This window comes from Oncorhynchus clarkii, unplaced genomic scaffold (genome assembly GCF_045791955.1).
Source record: "Oncorhynchus clarkii lewisi isolate Uvic-CL-2024 unplaced genomic scaffold, UVic_Ocla_1.0 unplaced_contig_8382_pilon_pilon, whole genome shotgun sequence".
Taxonomy (NCBI): domain Eukaryota; kingdom Metazoa; phylum Chordata; class Actinopteri; order Salmoniformes; family Salmonidae; genus Oncorhynchus; species Oncorhynchus clarkii.
The window spans coordinates 155,539-166,799 of record NW_027261051.1 but is presented as its reverse complement, the minus strand read 5'-3'; the positions used below and the strand labels follow the sequence as shown (position 1 = coordinate 166,799).

The following is an 11,261-nucleotide window of genomic DNA, read 5'->3' as shown; positions in this document are numbered from 1 at the left end:
GTCTAAAGTAGTGTACTATATAGGGAATAGGGCTCTGGTCTAAAGTAGTGTACTATATAGGGAATAGGGCTCTGGTCTAAAGTAGTGTACTATATAGGGAATAGGGCTCTGGTCTAAAGTAGTGTACTATATAGGGAATAGTGCTCTGGTCTAAAGTAGTGTACTATATAGGGAATAGGGCTCTGGTCTAAAGTAGTGCACTATATAGGGAAGAGGGCTCTGGTCTAAAGTAGTGTACTATTTAGGGAATAGGGCTCTGGTCTAAAGTAGTGCACTATTTAGGGAATAGGGCTCTGGTCTAAAGTAGTGTACTATTTAGGGAATAGGGCTCTGGTCTAAAGTAGTACACTATATAGGGAATATGGCTCTGGTCTAAAGTAGTGCACTATATAGGGAATAGGGCTCTGGTCTATAGTAGTGCACTATATAGGGAATAGGGCTCTGGTCTAAAGTAGTGCACTATTTAGGGAATAGGGCTCTGGTCTATAGTAGTGTACTATATAGGGAATAGGGCTCTGGTCTAAAGTAGTGCACTATATAGGGAATAGGGCTCTGGTCTAAAGTAGTGTACTATATAGGGAATAGGGCTCTGGTCTAAAGTAGTGTACTATATAGGGAATAGGGCTCTGGTCTAAAGTAGTGTACTATATAGGGAATAGTGCTCTGGTCTAAAGTAGTGTACTATATAGGGAATAGGGCTCTGGTCTAAAGTAGTGCACTATATAGGGAATAGGGCTCTGGTCTAAAGTAGTGTACTATTTAGGGAATAGGGCTCTGGTCTAAAGTAGTGCACTATTTAGGGAATAGGGCTCTGGTCTAAAGTAGTGTACTATTTAGGGAATAGGGCTCTGGTCTAAAGTAGTACACTATATAGGGAATAGGGCTCTGGTCTAAAGTAGTGCACTATATAGGGAATAGGGCTCTGGTCTATAGTAGTGCACTACATAGGGAATAGGGCTCTGGTCTAAAGTAGTGCACTATTTAGGGAATAGGGCTCTGGTCTATAGTAGTGTACTATATAGGGAATAGGGCTCTGGTCTAAAGTAGTGCACTATATAGGGAATAGGGCTCTGGTCTAAAGTAGTGCACTATATAGGGAATAGGGCTCTGGTCTAAAGTAGTGCACTATATAGGAAATAGGGCTCTGGTCTAAAGTAGTGCACTATATAGGGAATAGGGCTCTGGTCTAAAGTAGTGCACTATTTAGGGAATAGGGCTCTGGTCTATAGTAGTGTACTATATAGGGAATAGGGCTCTGGTCTAAAGTAGTGCACTATATAGGGAATAGGGCTCTTGTCTAAAGTAGTGCACTATATAGGGAATAGGGCTCTGGTCTAAAGTAGTGCACTATATAGGGAATAGGGCTCTGGTCTAAAGTAGTGCACTATATAGGGAATAGGGCTCTGGTCTGAAGTAGTGCACTATATAGGGAATAGGGCTCTGGTCTAAAGTAGTGCACTATATAGGGAATAGGGCTCTGGTCTAAAGTAGTGCACTATATAGGGAATAGGGCTCTGGTCTAAAGTAGTGCACTATATAGGGAATAGGGCGCTTGTCTAAAGTATTGCACTATATAGGGAATAGGGCTCTGATCTAAAGTAGTGCACTATTTAGGGAATAGGGCTCTGGTCTAAAGTAGTGCACTATTTAGGGAATAGGGCTCTGGTCTAAAGTAGTGCACTATATAGGGAATAGGGCTCTGGTCTAAAGTAGTGCACTATATAGGGAATAGGGCTCTGGTCTAAAGTAGTGCACTATATAGGGAATAGGGCGCTTGTCTAAAGTAGTGCACTATATAGGGAATAGGGCTCTGGTCTAAAGTAGTGCACTATTTAGGGAATAGGGCTCTGGTCTAAAGTAGTGCACTATTTAGGGAATAGGGCTCTGGTCTAAAGTAGTGCACTATATAGGGAATAGGGCTCTGGTCTAAAGTAGTGCACTATATAGGGAATAGGGCGCTTGTCTAAAGTAGTGCACTATATAGGGAATAGGGCTCTGGTCTAAAGTAGTGCACTATATAGGGAATAGGGCTCTGGTCTAAAGTAGTGCACTATATAGGGAATAGGGCTCTGGTCTAAAGTATTGCACTATATAGGGAATAGGGCTCTGGTCTAAAGTAGTGCACTATATAGGGAATAGGGCGCTTGTCTAAAGTATTGCACTATATAGGGAATAGGGCTCTGGTCTAAAGTAGTGCACTATTTAGGGAATAGGGCTCTGGCCTAAAGTAGTGCACTATTTAGGGAATAGGGCTCTGGTCTAAAGTAGTGCACTATTTAGGGAATAGGGCTCTGGTCTAAAGTAGTGCACTATTTAGGGAATAGGGCTCTGGTCTAAAGTAGTGCACTATTTAGGGAATAGGGCTCTGGTCTAAAGTAGTGCACTATTTAGGGAATAGGGCTCTGGTCTAAAGTAGTGCACTATTTAGGGAATAGGGCTCTGGTCTAAAGTAGTGCACTATATAGGGAATAGGGCTCTGGTCTATCGTAGTGTACTATATAGGGAACAGGGCTGCTTTTGGGATGCGTACTCTAAGTCAGAGACCAGCAGGGGAGCAGTTCACCATCCCTTAACTGGAATAAGTTTAAATACATGGCTGGGAGTCTCTGGAATAAGAGGGACCAAACCATCCCATCCGACAACGAGTCTCAAATCACTGTATTCTCTGACTAGCATCCCCAATGGGAATCGTCGACACGGCTGGCTGTCTCCCAGAGTGAACAACAGTAGAAGAGGGAGGTCCGGACCCTTACAGGTGTGCTGCTGAAAGGCCAAACCAACTCCTTCCTAAGAAGACCTGGTTCTGACAGAGATAGACTGTGAACTAGGGCACTCAGAAGTAAATACATTCATGATTTATTATTCCAAATAGTTGGTGTGCAAAGTATTATGATTCCTGTGAGAGTAGTTTCCAAGCGTATCCAAGTGTTCTCTCTCTCTGTCTCTCTCTCTCTCTCTCTCTCTCTCTCTCACTCTCTCTCTCTCTCTCTCTCTCAACAAGCCATCATATTTTGTCAGTCCACTAGGGACCTTTGTCTTCTGTAAGGGGTGTATGTTTATTCTGTGTTATTATTTAGTTAGCTAGTAAATAAATGATTATTAAACCAATGGGTGTACTACTGAATCATGAGCAAGGCTGGGTTTTTTGCAGATGCATGAGGTTACAACAGTTCAGAATGATGACATGATAAGATTATCTGACAGACATAGGACCATTATCTGACAGACATAGGACCATTATCTGACCGACATAGGACCATTATCTGACAGACATAGGACCATTATCTGACAGACATAGGACCATTATCTGACAGACATAGGACCATTATCTGACAGACATAGGACCATTATCTGACAGACATAGGACCATTATCTGACCGACATAGGACCATTATCTGACAGACATAGGACCATTATCTGACAGACATAGGACCATTATCTGACAGACATAGGACCATTATCTGACAGACATAGGACCATTATCTGACCGACATAGGACCATTATCTGACAGACATAGGACCATTATCTGACAGACATAGGACCATTATCTGACAGACATAGGACCATTATCTGACAGACATAGGACCATTATCTGACAGACATAAGACATCTCATCTCTTTTCTATATTATCTTATTCTCTGTTTGTCAACCAATTAAGCTGCAAGACCAGAGGGTGTGTGATACGTGACCAGCTATGGGCTGTTCTAAGGCAGGACGCAACGCAGCAGTATACCACAGCTATGGGCTGTTCTTAGGCAGGACGCAACGCAGCAGTATACCACAGCTATGGGCTGTTCTTAGGCAGGACGCAACGCAGCAGTATACCACAAACCCCGAGGTGCCTTATTGCTATTATAAACTGGTTACCATGGTAATTAGAGCAGTACAAATAAAATATTTGTCATACACGTGGTATATACCGCGGCTTTCAGCCAATCAGCATTCAGGGCTCCAACCAGACCGTTTATAATGGAGATTATAAACTGGGTGGTTCGAGCCCTGATTGCTGATTGGATGAAAGCTGTGGTATATCAGACAGTATACCATGGGTATGACAAAACATTTTATTTTTCTGCTCTAATTACAATGGTAACCAGTTTATAATAGCAATAAGGCACCTCGGGGGTGTGTGGTATATTGCCAATATACCACAGCTCAGGACTGTGTCCAGGCACTCCCCGTTGCGTCGTGTCTTGCTTAAGAACAGCCCTTAGCCGTGGTACATTGGCCATATACCACACCCCTTGGGCCTTATTGCTTAAAAATACAATTTGTAACAAACAGGGAGAATGCAAGCATGAAACCATGTCAGGAAGTTCTGTAAGTCCTTCGTTTTTTTTTGGGGGGGGGGGGGGGGGGGGGGGGGGGGGGGGGACAAAAATGTATACTATAGTTTTTTACTTCTGAGTTCCCTAATTTGTATGTTTCTGTTTTTAATATGTTTATTTTCCAACGTCATGGTAGTACTTGGAATAAGGATTATGTTGAAGTAATATAGAGTAATACAGAAACCATATATAGAGGAAGAATGTTTCAAGTTACAGGTTTTTCATGTTTCACACTGCTCACAGATCTCTATTCTGACTGGCTGGAACCTTGTAAGGTATCAACTGTGTAATCCAAAAATCATCGTTAGTGATCGTTCTGAATGTACTCTTGATTGTGGACAGCATATTATTCTCTGATATTACCAGACCTGTCAGCGGGGTGCAGTACTGGAGAAGTTGCTCAGAAACAATACAGATGTTGTAAAATTGCAGTTGAAGTGTGTTCCAGGTAGGTCTCTACTGCAGTTGAAGTGTGTTCCATGTAGATCTGTAGCAGGCTCTACTGCAGTTGAAGCGTGTTCCATGTAGATCTGTAGCAGGCTCTACTGCAGTTGAAGCGTGTTCCATGTAGATCTGTAGCAGGCTCTACTGCAGTTGAAGTGTGTTCCATGTAGATCTGTAGCAGGCTCTACTGCAGTTGAAGTGTGTTCCATATAGATCTGTAGCAGGCTCTACTGCAGTTGAAGTGTGTTCCATGTAGATCTGTAGCAGGCTCTACTCCAGTTGAAGTGTGTTCCATGTAGATCTGTAGCAGGCTCTACTCCAGTTGAAGTGTGTTCCATGTAGATCTGTAGCAGGCTCTACTGCAGTTGAAGTGTGTTCCATATAGATCTGTAGCAGGCTCTACTGCAGTTGAAGCGTGTTCCATATAGATCTGTAGCAGGCTCTACTGCAGTTGAAGAGTGTTCCATATAGATCTGTAGCAGGCTCTACTGCAGTTGAAGCGTGTTCCATGTAGATCTGTAGCAGGCTCTACTGCAGTTGAAGCGTGTTCCATATAGATCTGTAGCAGGCTCTACTGCAGTTGAAGCGTGTTCCATATAGATCTGTAGCAGGCTCTACTGCAGTTGAAGCGTGTTCCATGTAGATCTGTAGCAGGCTCTACTGCAGTTGAAGCGTGTTCCATGTAGATCTGTAGCAGGCTCTACTGCAGTTGAAGCGTGTTCCATGTAGATCTGTAGCAGGCTCTACTGCAGTTGAAGCGTGTTCCATATAGATCTGTAGCAGGCTCTACTGCAGTTGAAGCGTGTTCCATGTAGATCTGTAGCAGGCTCTACTGCAGTTGAAGCGTGTTCCATGTAGATCTGTAGCAGGCTCTACTGCAGTTGAAGCGTGTTCCATGTAGATCTGTAGCAGGCTCTACTGCAGTTGAAGTGTGTTCCATATAGATCTGTAGCAGGCTCTACTGCAGTTGAAGCGTGTTCCATATAGATCTGTAGCAGGCTCTACTCCAGTTGAAGTGTGTTCCATGTAGATCTGTAGCAGGCTCTACTGCAGTTGAAGTGTGTTCCATGTAGATCTGTAGCAGGCTCTACTGCAGTTGAAGTGTGTTCCATATAGATCTGTAGCAGGCTCTACTGCAGTTGAAGCGTGTTCCATATAGATCTGTAGCAGGCTCTACTGCAGTTGAAGTGTGTTCCATGTAGATATGTGGCAGGCAATATTTATTACTGTCATGTTGGTATGAACGGATTCGGGAGACAGGCACAGGAATGCGTAATAGTTTTTTTATTAAGCCCCAAACTACGGCGTGCCGTGTAAAAGCACAAACACGTAACAAAAACACAGGGTAGAATCCCAAAACAAAAGAGCGAGGAGTACCTTGAATAAATAACACACGCGCACAATGATACCACACGGGACTAGACCCCGTAATCATCTGCGCAATGATACCACACGGGACTAGACCCCGTAATCATCTGCGCAATGATACCACACGGGACTAGACCCCGTAATCATCTGCACAATGATACCACACGGGACCAGACCCGTAAACATCTGCACAATCCACAAGGGCACGAAAGCCAAAAAACAACACAGCACAGGTACTCACACGCACCAACGGACATTGTTACAATCATCGTCAGCCCAATGGAAACCAAAGGGCCCACTTACACAAATACTAATCAGCGGAAATAGGGGACAGGCGTGCGTAATGAATGTTCCGGAGGGATCCGTGACAATTACAACCTCGATATGGGGTTATCAATCTTTCACAAATTAAAACGTTTCAGATATGCTAAATGGGGAGTTGAGACGATGGGAGCGCCATAGTACATGGCTGTTTGATATTTCCCTATGATTGAAAACTGGTAAATCTATTCCTTCTGTACATTTGGTCATTTGTATAAGGGACTGAATCTTCTTTAGACAATGCAGTTTATTGTTATTTTGTTGTTGTTTCAGCCTCCTAGCAAAGGCAACCATGTTTTTGCCTAAAATGTCCAGGGAACTTGGTAACGTTCATGATGCCGTTGACCTTAACAATGGCAAAGGTAAGCAAAAATAGTCCCGTGACATCAAAGATCCACCACCATATTTTACAGTAACTATGAGGTACTTTTCTGCGTATGCTTCGTCTATTAGCTATTAGCTATTTTGTACCTGTTTCAGCCCGTGTTTTCTCTGAGCGTATTTGCCCTGAAGATGTTTTCTTTCTCTTTCTCTTATCTCTTTTCTCGTTTCATACAGTATTTGGTGAATCCAAGTTCAAGCACACGTGATTCCACCAAATGAATTAGCAAACCGTCGATGAGTTGAATCAGGTGTGCTGGGCTTGGAATGGAACAATTTTGCCAAACATGGATCTAATTTTTCTACGTTCCTCTACTCCATTTGAACCACATATTCGTAACGTATTATTATCATTAGGCAAACGTTTTAAGTAATGATTAGGTGAATGACCTTCTTACAGTCGACCATTAAGTTGACATCAACACCACCAATACAGGATCGACAAGCTATTTTAAGTTTGCATGTTTTGCTCAGGTGCAAAAATAGCCTTATACTGTAACTCTGTCAACAACAGAAAATTATAATTATAGCCTAAGGCAGGTGCGCAATGCTGTCGGGGGTATGCAACTAAAAATGTGATTCACATTTTTTTTTAAATATATATATATATATTTTTTCCCTTCACATTTTCAAACAGTACATTTATATTTTCCAACGGGGCTATACATTTGGGTGAGGTTTTTTTCTCGCCTGAGTAGCCTCGTTTCACTGCCAAAAATACAATTAAACCAAATACAAGTAGCCTAGTCAAATAATTAACATTATTTTTTGGTGTGCAAATTAACTCAAGCTTATGGACAATGTCAAATGTGATATAGCGAAGTACCTGAGTGAGCTGGGTGCGTATTTACACAGGTACTTTCCCGAAACGGATGACACAAACAACTTAATTTTTTTTATCCGAAAACTAAATACAGGCACAGACTGTGTGTGGAAAATGATATAAGACTGAGACTCTCTCCAATGAAAAAATAAGGTTTTATATGTAAGATGGTTAAATAAATAGCAAAATTATTGATTATTATTATATTATTATTTGTGCTCTGGTCCTATAAGAGCTTTGTCACTTCCCACAAGCCAGGTTGTGACAAAAACTCACACTCATTGTTATGTTTAATAAATGTATCGTATAGTGTGTGTGTGGCAGGCTTACAATGATGGCAAAAAACACTACATTTGAGAGTGTGCTGACCCTGGTGCTAGAGGGGGTACAGCTGGAGGTTGAATGTTTGAAGGGGTACAGCTGGAGGTTGAATGTTTGAAGGGGTACGGCTGGAGGATGAATGTTTGAAGGGGTACAGCTGGAGGATGAATGTTTGAAGGGGTACAGCTGGAGGATGAATGTTTGAAGGGGTACAGCTGGAGGATGAATGTTTGAAGGGGTACGGGACTATAAAACGTTTGGGAAACACTGCTCTAATGTGATTTGTCATGTTGAAGACAGAGCTTTTCTACACCTTGTGGCCCTGCAAAGGCCAGACCTGGGCTATAACCAACTCACCACCATCTCAGTCCACATGTTTCAGGGACAACCTCTCAGCGCTACACCTGGATGACAACCTAATCACAACTATTGGGTCATCCTCTCCTGCCTCTCTCTGGATCGACATGTAGTGAACTTAAACCAACAACAAAGTACCTGATCTAAAGGATGTTCAACCCCTCTTACATTTTACCAAATTGGAAGGAGGAGGAGGAGTTGTAAGAACAAATTTACCTCGTTGGAATTAAGGAAAATAGCAAACATGTTCGTAGGCCTGAGGCTGCTGGATGTATCCCAGAATCCATTGGAAAGGTTCCAGGCATCACCAGCAGATGTTCTTCCTAACCTTCAGAATTTAAACCTCTCCTACTGTGGCCAAAATGGAAGCATGGAATGGGATGTTGGCAGTCTTTTCTGGGTGACATATCCTTGCTAGACCAGAGTGGCGTCCAGATATCTTTTGACAATATGAGTATGGTACTCCAAAGCTTCACCAATTCTTTGTTAACATCTCGGACACTTTTTCTAATTTAGGGAGAAAGACATCCTTTGCTATAAAAGTGGGCAATATTGCCTGTCACATATCTACTCCGGGTGTACTTCGACCGAAAAAAAATAACAACATCAGTTTTGTATCTGAGGATTTGCTGCAGTCAACCCCCAAACCAAGCTTGATTTATCAGACATTAATATGTCTGAGCTGTCTTGAGTCGTCATTCAGATCCATTAAGCAGCTGATAAATCTAAGACTAAGCCACAACAAGCTTTACTCTGTAACAAATGCCATGAGGAATCTCCCAACTCTACATTTCTTGGATCTCAGTTTCAATAACGTCAATACTCTGGATTGCTCAGATGTTACCATTCTAACAGGACTCATACAACTCGTCCTTTACCACTATAAGATGTGTCTTCCAGGATTTGAAGGAAGGACATTTATTTATTTTTATTTTACCTTTATTTAACCAGGTAGGCTAGTTGAGAACAAGTTCTCATTTACAACTGTGACCTGGCCAAGATAAAGCAAAGCAGTTCGACACATACAACAATACAGAGTTACACATGGAATAAACAAAACATACAGTCAATAATACAATAGAAAAAAATGAATGAAAAAACCTTGAATTGTGCTTTCAATAGAGACCCTGCAGTTGAATGGAAATAAGCTGAACCCAATCAATAAAGAAGACCTTTACAAGTTTACGATCACTCAACAGTTTGGCTTTTATTGAGAATCAAATTACCAGTATGGAAAATGGGGAAATTGAGAGATTGGTCAACCTTACAACCCTCACTCTAGCTGCAAATAAAATCCCTTCACGCGTTCAAAAGTTTGGGGTCAAACTTAGAAATGTCCTTGTTTTTAAAAAGAAAAACACATTTTTTTCTCCATTAAAATAACATCAAATTGATCAGAAATATAGTGTAGACATTGTTAATGTTGCAAGTGACTATTGTAGCTGGAAACAGCTGATTTTTAATGGAATATCTACATAGGCGTACAGAGGCCCATTACCAGCAACCATCACTCCTGTGTTCCAATGGCTCGTTGTGTTAGCTAATCCAAGTTTATCATTTTAAAAGACTAATTGATCATTAGAAAACCCTTTTGCAATTATGTTAGCACAGCTGAAAACTGCTGTTCTGATTAAAGAAGCAATAAAACTGGCCTTTAGACTAGTTGAGTATCTGGAGCATCAGCATTTGTGGGTTCGATTACAGGCTCAAAATGGACAGAAACAAAGTACTTTCTTCTGAAACACGTCAGTCTATTCTTATTCTGAGAAATTAAGGCTATTCCATGCGAGAAATTGCCAAGAAACTGTAGATCTTGTACAACGTTGTGTACTACTCCCTTCACAGAACAGAGCAAAACTGGCTCTAACCAGAATAGAAAGAGGAGTGGGAGGCCCAACTGAGCAAGAGGACAAGTACATTAGAGTGTCTAGTTTGAGAAACAGACACCTCACAAGTCCTCAACTGGCAGCTTCATTAAATAGTACCTGCAAAACACCAGTCTCAAGGTCAACAGTGAAGGGTCGACTCCGGGAAGCTGGCCTTCTAGGCAGAGTTCCTCTGTCCTGTGTCTGTGTAATTTTGCCCATCTTAATCTTTTATTGGCCAATCTGAGATATGTTTTTTTCTTTGCAACTCTGCCTAGAAGGCCAGCACCCCGGAGTCGTGTTCCTGGAAGAGATCCCAGACCAGCAGCTCTCTTACCACCGCGTGAGGAGGCAGCTGAAGAAACCGACCTACCTGATCTGGCTCAGAGCTGGGGAGCACACCGGGATCTTCTGGCAGAAACTCTGGGTGGCCATGGAAACCAGGGACTCCATCTTCACCGGGGTGGAGAGACCAGTGAGACATAAACTAAATGTAATAACCTAGATGTTCTGAACTTTATCAGAAAAGTTATGATATTAACATCACAACGTTATAGACAAATGTCCTTCCATTTTATATGAATTCTGAATTTAAAATTAATTAAGTAGTTAATAACATTTTATTTTTGTGTCAAATTGTCAATTCATCCCTTATGGGCTTAATTGCCACATAAACAAACATTACAATAATTCACTATGGAAATTAAATGATAATTCTCTATAATTAGAAATTCAGCTAATATCCTTGAATTAGGTTACATGCCTACCCATCTAGGTAAATATTGAACAACATGTGAGTAGGCCACTGGAATTGTTTTTATACATTTGCTTAGCTTTGCCTAATATCATTGGTGTTTTTTTTTCTTCATGTATAATTATTCATGTATAATTACAGAGTTCTACCTTATTTTCGGTTGTTAATTTGTGGAGGGTGTTAATGATTAGTTATTGGAGAAACGAGACCAGTTATTACATGTTTTAATATGTTATTACAAGGGAAATCCCTTTTGACTTGTAATGTTCATGACGAATAAAAGTTTGTAAAAAGTTT

At 41.5% G+C, this 11,261-nt stretch overlaps 1 pseudogene; it reads left to right on the top strand.

Moving 5' to 3' along the window:
• Nucleotides 1-8,214: 8,214 nt before the first annotated feature.
• Nucleotides 8,215-10,866, top strand: LOC139403947 (leucine-rich repeat-containing protein let-4-like; annotated as a pseudogene).
• Nucleotides 10,867-11,261: the final 395 nt, after the last annotated feature.